This window comes from Myotis yumanensis, unplaced genomic scaffold, assembly GCF_028538775.1.
Source record: "Myotis yumanensis isolate MYYU_CA2020_CCGP unplaced genomic scaffold, mMyoYum1.0.hap1 SCAF_1, whole genome shotgun sequence".
Lineage (NCBI taxonomy): Eukaryota > Metazoa > Chordata > Mammalia > Chiroptera > Vespertilionidae > Myotis > Myotis yumanensis.
Genome location: NW_027223752.1, coordinates 80,920,430 through 80,936,833, shown reverse-complemented (window position 1 = coordinate 80,936,833; position 16,404 = coordinate 80,920,430). Strand labels below are relative to the sequence as shown.

Here is a 16,404-nt window from a genome sequence, read left to right as displayed (position 1 = left end):
ATGTGGTTGCCTGTGACCTGGAGTCTTGCCGCCGCGAACGTCACAGCGGAACGTCGGCACGGGAGGCATCAGCCAATGAGGAGAGCGAGTGGTTGCTAATAGCCAATAAACCGGTCGGTGGGTGGGTGGGACTTGGGCCTCGGTTTCTAGGTAACCAGCGTGACGCGGCGTGGTCTGGTTGGGACTGGTCTCCGGGTTCTGAAATCCCCGGGGGCGGGCCAGTCCCCGGGGTCTGCAGGGACGCGTGGCAGACAGGGAGGCTGTTTTCTCCCTGAGTTAACTGCCGGCGTTCCTTGATTTTTTTTTTTTTTTTACTCTGGAGAACTCTGAAGTCATGGTCCTCTTACCCTCCATACCTCCGGGAGAATGCAGTAACGGTAAAATGAGATAGAAGCCAGATTTAGGCGACTAAAGAGAACAACAATGGATAGTTAATAAATTTGTGTGTGTGTGTGTGTGTGTGTGTGTGTGTGTGTGTGTTTTACGTTAGTTTCTCTTCATATTAAACCAGGCCCCTTAGGTAAATAGCTAACACAGAGATCATTATATGCCAGATACGGTGGCAAGCACTTTCACGTAATATTACCTCATTTAGTCCCCACAATCCTATGAGATAGATTCAGTTTTTAACCCCATTTGTAGCTGAGGAAAGCTGAGGCTTCAGGGGGTTAAATTCCACACCCGTGATCACTTAGCCTGTTTGGGGACAAGGACATTTATTTATTATTATTTTTTAATACTTTATTTTTTTTAAATTAAATCTTTATTGTTCAGATTATTACAGTTGTTCCTCTTTTTTTCCCCCCATAGCTCTCCTCCACCCAGTTCCCACCCAACCCTCTGCCCTTACCCCTCCCACTGTCCTCATCCATAGGTGTACGATTTTGGGGACAAGGACATTTAAACCTAGGCAGTCTAAGTCTGAGCTTCACTTCTAAACAGATGTCCCACCACCTCGTTAGTATTTGGAATGCAAGTTAGCAAATTAACTAAGAACAATATGGTAAATGTTCTGAACTGTTAAATTAGCATGCATATGTATATCTTTTCTAAAAATATATTTTTATTGATTTCAGAGAGGGAGGGAGAGGGAGAGAGAGATAGAAGCATCAATGATGGGAAACAATCATTGATCCACTGCCTTCTGCACACCCCCCACTGGGGATTGAGCCTGCAACCCAGACATATGCCCTGAGGGGGAATCCTAGTCCATAGGTCAATGCTGAACCACTGAGCCATGCCAGCAACTATGGTATATCTTAATCTGGTGACTGGATGGGTAAAAGTATTGTCTTTGCTCTGTGGACACTGAGAAAGGAGGTATATATTTAGGAAGGGCTCCCAGTGGCTAACTGAGCTCAATTTTTTTTAAAAAAAGAGCCTAGCCAAACCGGTTTGGCTCAGTGGATAGAGCATCGGCTTTCGGACTGAAGGGTCCCAGGTTCAGTTCTGGTCAAGGGCATGTACCTTGGTTGCGGGCACATCCCCAGTAGGGGGTGTGCAGGAGGCAGCTGGTCGATGTTTCTCTCTCATTGATGTTTCTAACTCTCTATCCCTATCCCTTCCTCTCTGTAAAAAATCAATAAAATATATTTAAAGATAAAAAAAAAAATAAAAAAGAGCCTAGCAATCATTACTATTCAGGGGCCTCTCCTGCAAACTGCACTTCATGGAGAAGCCTGCACCGAGTGTCTGCCTGCATTGTGTCCTTGCCATCTGAGCCAGCCCTTAAAAAGGAGCTCCTGACAAAATAAACTGATGAACAAAATAGATTCAGAGACACAGAATCATGGACCAGACTGATGAATTTCAGAGGGAACTTATTAACTGGGGAACTTATATGCATAGTCCATGGACACAGAAAATAGTGTGGTGAAGGCTTGGAAGGGGCTGGTATGGGGAGGAGGGAGTCAATGGGGAAAACAACAATAACAACAACAACAACAGCAACAACAAAACAGGAGATATCTGCAAAACATTCAACAATAAAGATAAATTTTAAAAAAGGAGTTCCTGACTCCTATTTCAACCAATAGGACTGAGGCTTTCCCCATCCAATTGGACCTGCACAGCTATATCAGTATCATCTTCTTCACCAACTAATCAAAGTGGCTCCATTCTGACCAATCAGGACAGTGCCTTTTGGACCAATCAAACTGTGAGGATTTGGAGTCCTCCTTTGTATGAAGAGGAACTAATCAAGAATCAGAGGTTGGGTATTCCTGTCTATATCAGTCAGCTCCACTCTTCCCTTCCAATGGGGCCTGCAACAACATCTTTGTACTGGAGGGCCCTACTTAATGAGGCAGCTAGATTGTCATCTCTGAAATCTGACAGGGTATGAAAAATAAACTATTTTAATAGAATAGGTAAAGAAAACTTCTGGAACAATATATCCATTTTGCGTTATGCTTACCTTGAGAAAAGTTTTAGAAAAATAAAGTTTTTTTTTAAAAAACATATTTTTTAATTGATTTTTTACAGAGAGGAAGGGAGAGGGATAGAGAGTTAGAAACATTGATGAGAGAGAAACATTGATCAGCTGCCTCCTGCACATCTTCTACTGGGGATGTGCCCACAACCAAGGTACATGCCCTTGACCAGAATTGAACCTGGGACCTCTCAGTCCGCAGGCCGACGCTCTATCCACTGAGCCAAACCGGTTTCGGCAGGAAAATAAAGTTTTAAGTAGAGGAAGTCAAGCAAGCACATCATAAGTCGGGTTGTTATTGCTTCATCCTGCACGTTCAGTTTTTCATCTGTAAAATACGAAGAGCCAGTTAGGCTGGCCCAGGTATCCTTCAGTGGGTTGATAAATAAGGGTCTTTGGTTAGAGGAGCATGCATCTTTGTTTTGCTATATGTTGGTAACATTCTGAATTGAAACACAGAACAATAATTTTTTTTTTTAAATTGCCCACTAGAGGCAACCATCCTGAAAGCTTGGCTACCTTGTGCCCTGGCCGTCTTTGGAAGGTGGAGGGCATCAGAAACAACAAACAAAAATTTTAATGAGAACAAGTCCTCACCATGGTTATCACATACACTTCAAACAGTTCATCAGAAAAGACCACCACCACTGAGGAAAAAATTCCAAATGCAGTTATCATCTCTCAGTCTGTTAGAGGGAAAATATCTAAAATACTCAGCAATAAGAGAAAGGTTAAATAAGTGATGGTGCATCTCTAGGATGGAAAACTGTGCTGCCATTATATTACATTCTGAGAGAAAGTTTATGGGAATGGGAAAACATTCCCTTTATATTGTCAAGCAATATAACCAGAAAAAGTACTCATAGGATATTTGTAAATATGAAGAGATTTTATCTTTGGTTGCTGAGATTACAGTTTTTGTGTGTGTGAGTTTCCTGGTTTTCTAACATTTTCATATTGAACATGTGTTACTTCTCTTATAAGAAAAAAATAAAAATGTTATTTAATATATTGACTCTAAATTAGACTTTCTGAGGTCCTTCCCAGACCACAAGACCCTTCTCCTTGGTGCACACTTGCCTAGAGTTCTTCCTCCAGGTAGATGATACTCATAGAGGAATGTTTGGGACACTAGGGTTTGCTCAGAGAATTCTTGAATGCTTTATATGGGGTCATTCTATTTCTTTCCCCCAAGAAACTATCAACAAAAATGCTTCACTCTCTGTAATACTGAAAATTTCTCTGTGTCATTCAGAAGGCTGGTTGGTAATGCATACCATATAGGGAACCTCTACTTTTGCTACAAGAAACTTTTTCTCCAAGATGAATCATAGTTGACTGTAGGGAGCGGCTCTAGGGTCAAGCCTCGGGCTGACCTGTGGCAGGGCCAGAGACAAGTCCCAGCCTGGGGGGCAGAGCTCTCCTAGCATAATTAAGCCTGACCTTGTATCCCTCCCTAATTCCTTCCTAAGTGGCTAATGGGCTGTGGGAGGTGCAGCAAGTGTTGCCAAAACAAGAACATTTGTATACATGCTAATCTACCCTTGTTTTAATCAGATTATAAAATAAAGCATTGGCTTGCAGGCTGAGTCTTTTGTGTCCTCATCCAGGCATGGGAGATCCACTGAGCCCCAGCTGTATTCTCTTGTCTGTCTTTTCTTCAATCCTTCACTGCCCCTCCTCAGGTTCACCCTTGGCCGTGCTGGAGCGGCACATGTGGTGCCCAACGTGGGACCTGAGTACCAGTGAACTACAATTGTGAGGTGAAAGGATGCTCCAATGAAGCATGTGCAGAAAGCAAAAAGTAAGAAAAGGAGCAAAGTTTAGTAGCAGCATGGTGTAAAACATGGGAAATTAAGATTGTCCAAATCTGAGGACTATAAAGAAAAGCTAGCCCTCCCAGAAGGAAATCTGGCAGCACTAGCCTCTCATTGACAACATGTTCGCATTGAAGGCATCTTTGCGAGGAGCCAGAGCATCATCACCGACAGCAGCAGCCTGAATTCCGAGGCCATCCCACAGAGGCTCGCTGACCTGCAGCAGCTGTGGGGCCTCCTCATCGAGGAGATGGAGAAGTGGCACTGGCGGCTGGAGGAGATACAGGGGACTCAGAGCAGCTCCTTGTCCCTTCGTTCAAAAGACGGAGAGTTGTCCCAATGATAGTGATGCAGAAAAAGACAACGAAGGCTATGCAAGGGACTGAGGTGCTGACTAACTTTGGCTGAGCTGACAAATCTGAGGACTCTGAGTAAATAACTTTCATTTTGTAGCTGAAAATGTTAACATTCTGTTGTTTGATTTCTCTTTTATTGCTGTGTTGCTTTAGCATTGTTTTGTTGTTTTAATAGCCAGAGTTATGTTCAAGTTTAGTTTTATTCTAATAGCTTAAAAACAAAAAAGGGGGAGATGTAGGGAGCAGCTCTAGGGTCAAGGCTCGGGCTGACCCATGGCAGGGCCAGAAACAAGTCCCAGTCTGGAGGGCAGAGCTCTCCTAGCATAATTAAGCCTGACCTTGTATCCCTCCCTAATTCCTTCCTAATTAGCTAATGGGCTGTGGGAGGTGCAGCAAGTGTTGCCAAAACAAGAATATTTGTATACATGTTAATCTACCCTTGTTTTAATCAGACTATAAAATAAAGCATCGGCTTGCAGGCTGGGTATTTTGTGTTCTCATCCAGGCATGGGAGATCCACTGAACCCCAGCTGTATTCTCTTGTCTGTCTTTTCTTCAATCTTTCACCACCCCTCCTCAGGTTCACCCTTGGCCATGCTGGCTCAGCACAGTTGACTTCTCCCATGTCTCCTGTTATTCTTTCTCATGAAGGCAAAGCTCGATGTCAGAAAGAAAATATGAGCTTAGTATGAGGAGAGATAGAATATTAGTAAAAGCCCTGATTTTTAAACTGTGGCAAAACATGAGGAAAAGGCAAAGAGCTCCAACCAGCATTAACCTTGACTGGCAATGGTTGCTGCTGTGTGTTATGGAAGGGAAGGCTGGTTTTCTCAGCACATTCACTTGTACAGATAACACTGTTATGTTAGCATGGTAATCTTCAGAAGAGGGAAACCCCCCCCCCCCCACCTCATTTCTGTGTACATATGTGAGTGCGTGTACCTGTTATGGGGGTGGTGTGTGAAATGGGCGATGATGTGTGTCTCTTGCCTATAGATGTCCTGGCATAAGAAGCCCAAGAGTTAGGAAGAGGGAGAGTTGCTCTCTGTGGGAGCAAGGGAGAGAGGTTTGCTGTCCTTGATTGACCTCTCTACTTTGTTGGTCCTGGACATTCTAGGTGAGTTCATGGAGATGCAGTGGCCCCTGGGTTGGCATGATTCTTCCTAACTTTCTCCAGTCCCCAGTTCCATTCCTAAGTCACTCCTGGCTTCTAGTCACTATGCCCCAGCTAACTCATCTCTCTCTTCTGTCCTATGGTTCTCATGCCTGTTCTTATTCCATCCTTCCTTGTTTCAGTCTTATTTGAAAATCACATTCATCTTCTACTCCCTTATAGCCCTCTTTGGCTCCATGTTGGGATTTTATATCTTTTGAAAATAGTCAAGATTGTTCTTCTTCCTGATCCTGATGTTCCCATTATGGAGCCATTCTCTAGCTCCATTCCAGCTCTTGATATAGTATTGTTTGAACTAAAGATGGTTTCTGTCCTGGTTGGTAAGGATATTGGGCACGGGACATGGTCATAGGAAGGAAAGAAAGCACTGCTGGCTGAAAGTAGACGTGGCTAAAGGGGAGTCTAAGTGCTCCTGGGTTGGGAGGAGGCAAAACACATGAGTCACTCTGCTTGAATTCTCCTGACATCAGCTCATTTACCTCAAATGCTGATTTGATCAGTGACCCAGAAACACATGAAGAGCCCTGCAGTCTAATGTACTTCTCCTCAAGTCTCCTTTCTATAGTCTTACAAACCCTCTGTACCAGAAGAAATAGCTCTCTAATGTCCATATAATTGTGTCCCTTCTAATTCATCCTTCTGAATGTCTTGGCAAGATCACTTAAGTTGAAAGCAGCAGAGAATTGATGGTATGCTGGATGTTTTTTTGTTTGAGAGACGGAAGGCAGACAGATTGTCTTTTTAAAGGCATGGCCAAAAAAAATTGGGGGGGGCATTAATTTCAACAAAACCATATTGTTACAGTCTGTATTTTCACGTAATTTATATGTTTTTCTGATAGCAATGAGTATCAAATTAGCCAATATTTCTTGAATTATTATGGTTATTAGATAGGTTTTCTAAAAAATTAATTTTAATTTGCAGATATATTGCTGTTAAGGACATGCAACTGTATTGTCAATACAATTCTTAAAGTAATACTTAGATTTCAAAATGAATTGTGAGTTTTACATATCATGTTCTAACATTGTAATTGGGTTGCATATATTAAGTTAAAATGATTACAGAAAATATTATGCATCATTTTAATTTTATCATATAAAGTGCTATAACTTATGTTGCAATTTTACCACTTCTTTAAAAAATATATATATTATTGCTTTCAGAGAGGAAGGGAGAGGAAGAGAGAGATAGAAAGAGAGAGAATCATTGATTGGCTGCCTTCTGCACACCCCACACTGGGGATGGAGCCTACAATCTGGGCATGTGCCCTGATCGGGAATCAAAGCATGTTCTCCTGGTTCATAGGTTGACATTCAACCCCTGAGCCATGCTGGCTGGGCCAGTTTTACCACTTCTTAAAGCAATGTCTAGATGCATAGAGTATTATACAGAATTATCAAATTTCACACATAGATGAGAGAGACCCATCACTCATCTGACTCCTCCACGTCCATTACTGGGGATCAAGCCTGAAACCTATGCAAGTGCCCTGAATGGGAATCGAAGCAGCAGCCTCTGGGTGCATGGGACTGTGGTCAACCAGCTAAGCCACAGTGGCCAGGAAGAACTTTCAGTGTTGGTGGTCTGCCTTTTAGAAGCTTGGGTTTGTTACTCTGTAACTCAGTACTTGGATGGAGATGGTAGGCTAACATATACAGATATATCATAGAATTTATTTGCTCTTTTACAACATTAATATGATTATACACTTCAGAATGTGCAGATGTCATTTAGAATATAAATAGACCTACAACTTTTCAATTCCTTGCCTTGCCTGTTTTTCTATGTCCCCTGTTAAAACACGAGAAAGCACCTGCAAGCACTCTAGCAAAAAGCCTACAGAAGTAGACCTCTCTTAAGTCCTGCCTGCCTCAGTATCTACTCTGCTACTACCCTAGTTTAAGTCCTGATTTCTCACCTATTCCTCTGCTACTCGCCTTTACTGCCTTCAGAGCCCCACACTCTAGACTATTTTCCACAATGCATCAAGAGAGATCTTTATAAAACACAAAACCCTTCTCTGGTCTTCCACCATGTTCATAATAAAGACAAAATTTCTGTGTGGCAAGATAGACAGAGGCAGAGAGAAAGGCCAGATCGTTTACGGATTCACCCAGTCTTCCATTAATCACTCAAGTGCCATCTGTACTCTGGCCCCCTTCAGTTAATAATATTTTTCTAATATTTTTCCAATATTGTCCCATCCTCTAGTTCATCCTCTTTTTTTTCACCCTCCCCATCCACCTGGCTAATTCCCACTCATCCTTGAAGGAGGGACACAAGTTTTGTTTTCTTCAGAAAACATTTCTCTGCTAGACTCCCCAAAGTGAGTTAAGAACCTTGATCATGTCCTCTCATGGCAAAAATGCTAACACAACTCTTATCACAACTCCACTGTCACCATTTGCTCACTTGTCTGTTTCACCACTGAAGTTGAGCTCACAGAAAATACGTCATCTTATTCACCTTTTTTAAAAAACTTTATTGTTGAGAGTATTACAGATATCTCCCTTTCCTCCCTCATTGCCCACCTCTACCCAGTTTCTGCCCAACTCCAGGCCTTCACTACCCTATTGTTTGTGTCCATAGATAATGCATATCCTAATATATAAAGAGCCAGGGTCCATCACGACCTAAACATCCAGACGGATGGCCCAACACCAGGCTAGGATCCCGGCTGGTGCGGCGGAAGTCAGTCGTGGGTCCCGGCCACCCATGGCGGGAGTCAGTCCTGGGTCCTGGCTGCCCACAGCTGGAGTCAGTGGCGTGGCGGCAGGAGGGAGCTGTGGGAATGGAGCCATGCTGCCATCAGACTGGCCTCTGGGTCCCTCCCCCCACCTGCAGGCTCCCGGGAACCAGAGCCATGCTGAGATGGGACTGAACCCTACTTGAGGGGTCCTGGATTGTGAGAACATGCAGGCTGGGCTGCGAGACACCCCTGCCTGAGTGCATGAATTTTCATGCACCGGGCCTCTAGTCTATATATATAAAAGCCTAAGTGACCATTATGACAGAATGACGGGAACAACCAGAGTGACCGGTCACTATGACACGCACTGACCACCATGGGGCAGATGCTCAATGCAGAAGCTGTCCCCTGGTGGCCCCACAGCAGGAGTGCCTCTTAGCTGGCCAACCAGTCCTGGCGCCCACCAGTTCAGCTGCAGCCACTCCCTCAGTAGTCCTGCAGGTCCAATCTCTGGAGAACAGTCCAGGCACTGATGGACCAGCACTGCCGGCATGATCCTGACAGCACTGCTGGCCTCCTGGAAGTTGCCCTCGGGCACCGCGGCCACTTCCCCTTGCTAGGCACTCTGCAAGGAAGAAAGGATATAAAAGCAGCTGCCAGGTGGCTCTTGACAATGGTGTGGACATCAGCGGGACAGATCTGGATCCCAGGGTGGCAAGGGCATCCCACTGCCTGCCCGGAGGGCTGATCGCATCCTGCCCACCCCCTCAGGATCCCACCCACTCACGAATTCATGCACCAGGCCTCCAGTATGCATATAAGATCTTTGGTTAATCTCTTCCCACCCCCCTCAAACCCGTCCTTCCCTCTGAGATTTGTCAGTCTGTTCCATGCCTTTAATTCCATTTTATTTATCACTTTATTTTGTTCATTAGATTTCTTCTTCATTTATTTTGATTTTTAGATTTGATTATTGATAGAAATGTATTTATTGCCATTTTATTGTTCAGATTTTTAATCTTTTTTCCCCCCTGTTCTTCCTCTTCTTAAAGAATACCCTTCAGCATTTCATGCAATACTGGTTTGGTGGTGATGAACTCCTTTAGCTTGTTCTTATCTGTGAAGCTCTTTATCTGACCTTCAATTCTGAATGATAGCTTTGCTGGGTAGGTAATCTTGGTTGCAGGTCCTTGCTATTTATCACTTTGAATATTTATTGCCATTTCCTTCTGGCCTGCAAAGTTTCTGTTGAGAAATCAGCTTACAGTCATATGGGCACTCCCTTGTAGGTAACTAACTGCTTGTTGCTTTTAAGATTTTGTCTTTGTCTTTTAATTATGATGTGTCTCGGTGTGGGCCTCTTTGGGTTCCTCTTATTTGGGACTCTCTGTGCTTCCTGGATTGTAAGTCTATTTCTTTCACCAGGGAGGGAAAATTTTCTGTCATTATTTCTTCAAATAGATTTTCAATATCTTATTCTGTCTCTTTTCCTTCTGGCAAGCCCATAATGCAAATGTTGGTATGCTTGAAGTTGCCCCAGAGGCTCCTGATACTATCTTCATATTTTTGGATTCTTTTACTTTTTGCTCTTCTGATTGGGTGTTTTTTGCTTCCTCATATTCCAAATCATTGATTTGGTTCTTGGAATCCTCTACTCTTGAATCCCCATAAATTATTCTTTATTTCAGTTAGTGTATGCTTAATTTCTGACTGGTCCTTTTGCATGTCTTTGACATTCTCATTAAGGTTCTTGAAAGTCTCACTAAGTCTCTTGATGCTCTCATTAATTCCCTTGAAGCTCTCATTAAAATCCTTGAGTAACCTTATAACCCTTGTTTTGAACTCTGTATCCAGTAGGTTTGCTTGCTTCCACTTCTTTAATTTGTAACATGTTTCTTTGTTTCTGCACTTTGGCTGCTTCCCTGTGTTTGTTTCCATGTATTAGGTAGAGCTTCTATGTCTCCTGGAATTGATAGAGTGACCATGTGTAGTAGGTATCCTGTAGGGCCCAGTGGCTCAGCCTTTCCAGTCACCTGAGCTGGGCACTCTAGGTGCACTGTACCCTGTGTGGGCTGTGTGCATAGTCTTATTGTAGTTGAGCCTTGATTGCTGTTGGTGTCACAGGAAGGAATTGACCTCAAGGCCAATTGGCTGTGAGAATCAGCTGCAACTACAGTGGAAGAGCTGCTGTGCAAGGGACAACCCTATGGAGCAGGACTTGCTTTAGTGGGGCTTTGGTGCTCATTGAGTCTTCCCCTTCAGTGTGTCACTTGTGGGTGTGTAGAGTTGTGATCTGGCATGGTCTGAAACTGTCTACCGGGTACACTGGCTCTGGGGCCTCCAGGGAGGTACAAAGACAGCCACTGCCTGGGGCTACTTGACAGGAGCTACAGAGAGACCTGTAGATGGCTGCTATTTGTATTGAGATAGGAAGTGTCCAGATGAGGCCCAGCTGTGAGGCAAGGAAGGCTGGTGCTAGTGTCAGGTCTTAGGCCACTTATTGATAGATTTAGGGCATGTTGACACCAGCTGCTGCTTTTCTGAGAGACTTTAGCAAAGTCTGAAGCCTGAGGTGGACAGGCCATTCATATGGAAAAATTGCTGAAAATGGCTTGGGTGGGGCTGAAAATTGGGTGGGGCAGGGTCTTGGAATCACCAGGGCAGAGTGAACAGTGATGATGATGGAAACTCTGACATGGCTGCCAGTCAGCCCTGAGATAGGAGAGGTCCCAGCACAGGAACAATGACCCCTGCAAACACCCTTGTCTGGGAGAAAGCCACCCCTGAGTTCCTGCCCTGATGTCAGACAGTCCAGTCCCCCGCTGTATGTCCCTGGACTCCCCCAAAGTCACCACCTGGCGCTGGAGCGGAGAGGAAGTGAGACCATGTGAATTTGTGCTCGGGCCCTTTAAGAGGAACACCTGGGTCTCCAGCAGCCTCTGTGTCACTCAGCCACAATCTCCTGTGGTTTTTACAGCTCAAAGTTATGGAGACTTCTCTTCCTGGCTCTGGAACCCTGGGTGGGGGGTCTGGTGTGAGGCTGGGACCCCCTGCTTCTCATGGAAGGCCTTAGAGATATACCCCCTGATTAAAAATGCTACAAGTAGGTGTCGGACCAGTTTGTTCTGTGCCTCTGCCCTCTTACTAGTCTCAATGCACTTTCCTCTTTATTGCTCTAGTTGTAGTGTTACAGAGTAGAAAAATTTTTTAGGCCTGCTTAATTACCTAGCCACCTCAGCAGCTTGACAACCTGTGCAAAGTTTCTAGGAACTGAGCTCACACACCTGAGCAACGGCCTACAGAGAACAAACAGATCAACACACCTGAGCAACGGCCTACAAAGAACAGACAGATCAAAATTAAGAATAGTCCTGACCTTTAAGTTACCCAGAAATGAATACAGGAGGATGATGAATAGCTAGGCTAAAACTATGCAATTAGATTTTGTAACTTGGCTTTGCTTGCTATGGGAACCTAAACACGGATGTAGTGGTCCCCTTTAAATACTGGACTCTGCAGATGGTCAGGGCCGCTTCTCTCTTGGGCTTCCCGAGTGGAGGAGTGGACACTGGTCAGTCAATAAAGGCTCTCTAAATTTTAATCAGTCTGGAATTCTGGTCATTCTGTCACTTGCGCTCCACAACAGTAGGACTTCCATTCAGCCAGATTCCAGGTGGTTCTGAATGATGGCTGCTCTGTATTTTAGTTGTAATTTTGATGTGGTTGTGGGAGGTGGCAAGCTCGGTGTTTACCTATGCCACCCTCCTGGTTCTTCTTATTCACCTTGTGTCCCAGTTCCGGGCCTGAAATGCGTTACTCACCATGACTTTTGAGGGTAATGGAAGAATGAGGGGATGAATAAAGGGCTAGATTGCTGTCTGTGGAAACAAAAGTTACAATCAAATGGTCTAATTGAGGAGAGTTTAACAAAGGAACCACTTATAAAGGTGTACACAAGATAAGGGAAATCCAAAAGAAAAGAGGTAGTGGCCCTGCCCACCCTGACAGCCCAGGTCCCCTTCAGGTTGCCAGGGCCAGGGCACTGGGCTCCAGAAGGTTATCTCATTGCTGTGGGTGGTCACGATGGGGAAGTCAGATTTTCTTACTCCTAAAGCTATTGCCAACGGGATGAAATCCAAGGGGCTTCAGAAGCTGATACTGCCAGATGTGCTAGAAGCACTGCCGGGATGAGAATGGCTTTAAGTGTCACTGTATGTCTGAATCTCCTCAGAGACAACTGTTGCTGGCTTCAGAAAATCCTCAGTAGTTTACCTATTATTTTTTAGAGGAATTCCGAAATGACTTTCTAGAACTTCTCAGGCGATGCTTTGGCACAAAGAGAGTTCACAACAATGTGGTCGTGATGAGTATATCAGTAGCTGAGAGCACATCCACATGACTGCCACTCAGTGGGAGACTCTGACAGATTTCACGAGTGGCTGGGCAGAGAAGGCTTGTGCAAAGTGGATGAGATGCCCAAAGGCTGGTGTATTCAGTACATCGACAGGGATCCAGAAACCATCTGCTGGCAACTGGAGCTAGAGAGAAAGAAAAAGCAGGGCCTTGATGATGAAGAAAAAATTGCCAAATTCATTGAACAACAGGTGAGAAAAGATCTAGAAGGGGAAGCAAAGAAGGCCTCTATTTTGGCAGAATTAAGCAGAGAAAACGATGATGAGAAAGTGACATTTAATTGGAATAAAATAGCACGGAGTTCAACAGCAACATCTCCCAAGTCAAGTTCTTTGGGACCAAGTGCATTGAAGGTGATAGGGATGGCAGCGTCAGTGAAGTGGAATCTTCCCATAACTCAGCGCAACCAAAAGAAAAGAAGAAAAGGAGATGGAAGAGGGAAAGGAAAGAGCTGCCCGAACAGATTACTGGCTGCAGCCTGAAATCATTGTGAAAATTATAAACAAAAATCTGGGAGAGACATGTAATAACAGAAAGGGCACTGTTAGGGAAGCAACTGACAAATAGACAGCGGTTGTAGAGATGATTGACTCTGGAGACAAGCTGAAATTTGACTAGACTCATTTAGAAACAGTAATTCCAGCACCAGGAAAAAGAATTCTCGTTTAAACGGAGGCTACAGAGGAAATGAAGGTACCTTAGAATTCATCAATGGGAAGACCTTTTCAGCTACTATAGTCATCAAAACTGGCCCTTTCAAAAGACGCAGAGTGGAGGAAATTCCCTACGAAGACATTTCTAAACTTTTTTGACTTTTAATATTTGTTAACATATTAAAAATCCTAAAGCATCACGTGGGTGTTTGTTCCCCAAGGCATTCTGAGATCTACTGTGTGAGGGTGTTTCCTTTGTATATAGCAAATGGACTGATTTAAATATTACTGTATAGTTGTTCGCTCAACTTGTAGAAAAGTCTAGCTGTGTCTCATGAAGTAGCAAAACTAGGTAAATTTGTCTTTCTCATAACAAGACTACTACCATTCCAGACATCAATGCTGCATTCAAAATCAGAAGACACATACCTGGTTGGTGAGGAAAGAGGACTTTCTTTTCTAAAGCGTTGCCTTTTTATCCGGTTAGCTTCCCAGAAGGCCCCTCGGTCAGAACCGAGTCACGTGGTCATTCCAATTGTCAGGGAGAATAGAAAAGCCCTGCCCCAACTTCGTTCAGCTTCAGTCTCCTGGCAGCTGGTAGAGGGCTAACATTCTTGGGTGCAACTCCAGAAGAGAAGGATTTGCTGAAGAAATCCCAACCCGCAGAGATGAACCCTTTAACTAAAGTGAAGCTGATCAATGAGCTGAATGCATGTGAGGTCCAACTCGGTGTGGCCCATGAGGTGTCCCGGCACTCCCAGTACAAAGACAGTCCCTGGATCTCCCTTGGAGGTCTTCCTTATGAACTGATCCAAGGGGACATCACCTGTATGTTCTCACAATATGGGGGATTGTTAGCTATGTAAATTTGTTTTTCTCACTTTTGTTTTCTTTATAGTTTCTTTGATTTTTTTAAAAATTTTCATTAAAAGAATGTTATTGTAAAAAAAAGTTTCACACATGTTATCCAAATCTACATATATACAGACTTAAGTGTAAAGAGATTGTTGAGTATTGCAAAATGTGCATCAGCTGCCATGTACAACTTTGGGAATATTGTGCTAATTTGTGAGTACCTTTGGAACTGTGCATTGGAATGTGAGGGGAAATAAGAAAATAGATGCTTGGCACTATAAAATACATTGCAGTCATGCAATCTGAAAGAAAGAATTTGATAAGTTAGTGTTCTCTTTTATCAATATGTTTCTGCTGTCCAGATCCTTCCAATATATGGAAGCAGTGTCTGTCTGCTATCCTGGCAGTGGCACCATCTATAAGAAGTCTTGTCACCTAGATGTAGTTTCCTTTTAAAGATCTGGGCAAGATATATGGAGATGTTTCCCTTGAATTACCCTTGAATTAGAGCCATGTCAGTCATGAAAGCTGAGGATTATGGGCTACTCTGGATCCCAAGTGATAGAGGGATCTCTGTATTCTTTTTAAAATATGTTTTTATTTATTTCAGAGAGGTAGGGAGCAGGGGAGAGAGATAGAAACATCAATGATGAGAGAGAATCATTGATTGGCTGCCTCCTGCATGCCCCGCACTGGGGATCAAGGCTGCAATCCGGGCATGTATCCTGATCAGGAATCGAATCTTGACCTTTTGGTTCATAGGTTGACACTCAACCACTGAGTCACAACGGCCAGGCTCTCTGTATTCTTTAATATATTTATTATTTTATATATTTATGTTTGTTACATTGGGGTCTTCTTAAATGTGAGGCCCAGGGAAGGGGCCCCTCTTCCTGGGTCTAAGGGCAGTTCTGGCTGTATCTTCAGCACTTAGACAAAGTCAGGTAGTCATAGTAGATTCCTGAGAAGTATCTGATGAAATATATTCTGTGTGAATGGGATGAATGTCTGAAAGAGATATGGCTCACCATATAGTTGGTGAATTTTAAGAAGAGGTTCATTAGAGTACAGATAGTGGGGAAAAAGCTTTCAAGGCAGAAGTTTAGAATTGTTGACCATGAAGAGACCAACATTTAGAAATGTTCTCCAAACAAAACAGAGATAAAATCTTAAATTTGCCTTTGTACGGATGTAAGGAGGGTAATTTCTACTTAAACCATGAGGCTGGGTCCTGAGTTCAGATTGTAAGAACACTGTTTCTTCAGAGAGCAAGGGATAAATAGCTCTGTTCTGAATGGGGATTGATAGATTGATTGTGAACTTTGAAATTAACTAGAAGAGGCTTGGAAGCCTGAATGTTGGAAGAAACTGTGCCAAACCAAATTGTGTGGCATGAGATAGTATTTATACATTTTCCCAAATGTTGTGTAGAGGTACTGTGGAAAGTCATTGTCACGGTGGTAAAATAATACACGTTCTTTACATAACCGTCCATCAGAGGAATGGGGAGGCCCAGGCCAGGGAGGTGTAGGGGTAGAATAGGATAGCAAGCCACCCTTCTTAGAGAAAAATACTTTGTCTTTCGAATTTATATCAGAGCAACTTAACCAACGGACTGCAAAGCTGGGTAAGAAGTTCTCAGTGTGGACGTGTCCTTGAGCTATGCTTTGTCAAGACCACTTGCCTCCTACTTCTGCTTTCCTTCTCTATCTAGAGCAGTGATTCCCAAAGTGGGCGCCACCACCCCCCGGTGGGCTCTGCAGCGATCCAGGGGGGCGGTGATGGCCACAGGTGCATTTGGGGGCGATGAGTAACTGCTATTAAAATAAAAAAAAATAATTTCTAGGGGCTGAGTAATATTTTTTCTGGAAAGGGAGCGGTAGGCCAAATAAGTTTGGGAACCACTGATCTAGAGGTTTAAGGGGAGAAGTTCTAGAAAGCAGACTTGGCAAATTTCAAGAGATAAGAGAGGAAGATAATTTTTATAGACTTGTACTTTTCCAGAAATTTTAG

The 16,404-nt window shown here is 43.6% G+C and overlaps 1 pseudogene; it reads left to right on the top strand.

Annotated features, from left to right (window-relative positions):
- Positions 1-12,553: 12,553 nt before the first annotated feature.
- Positions 12,554-13,695, top strand: LOC139006723 (DNA/RNA-binding protein KIN17 pseudogene; annotated as a pseudogene).
- Positions 13,696-16,404: the final 2,709 nt, after the last annotated feature.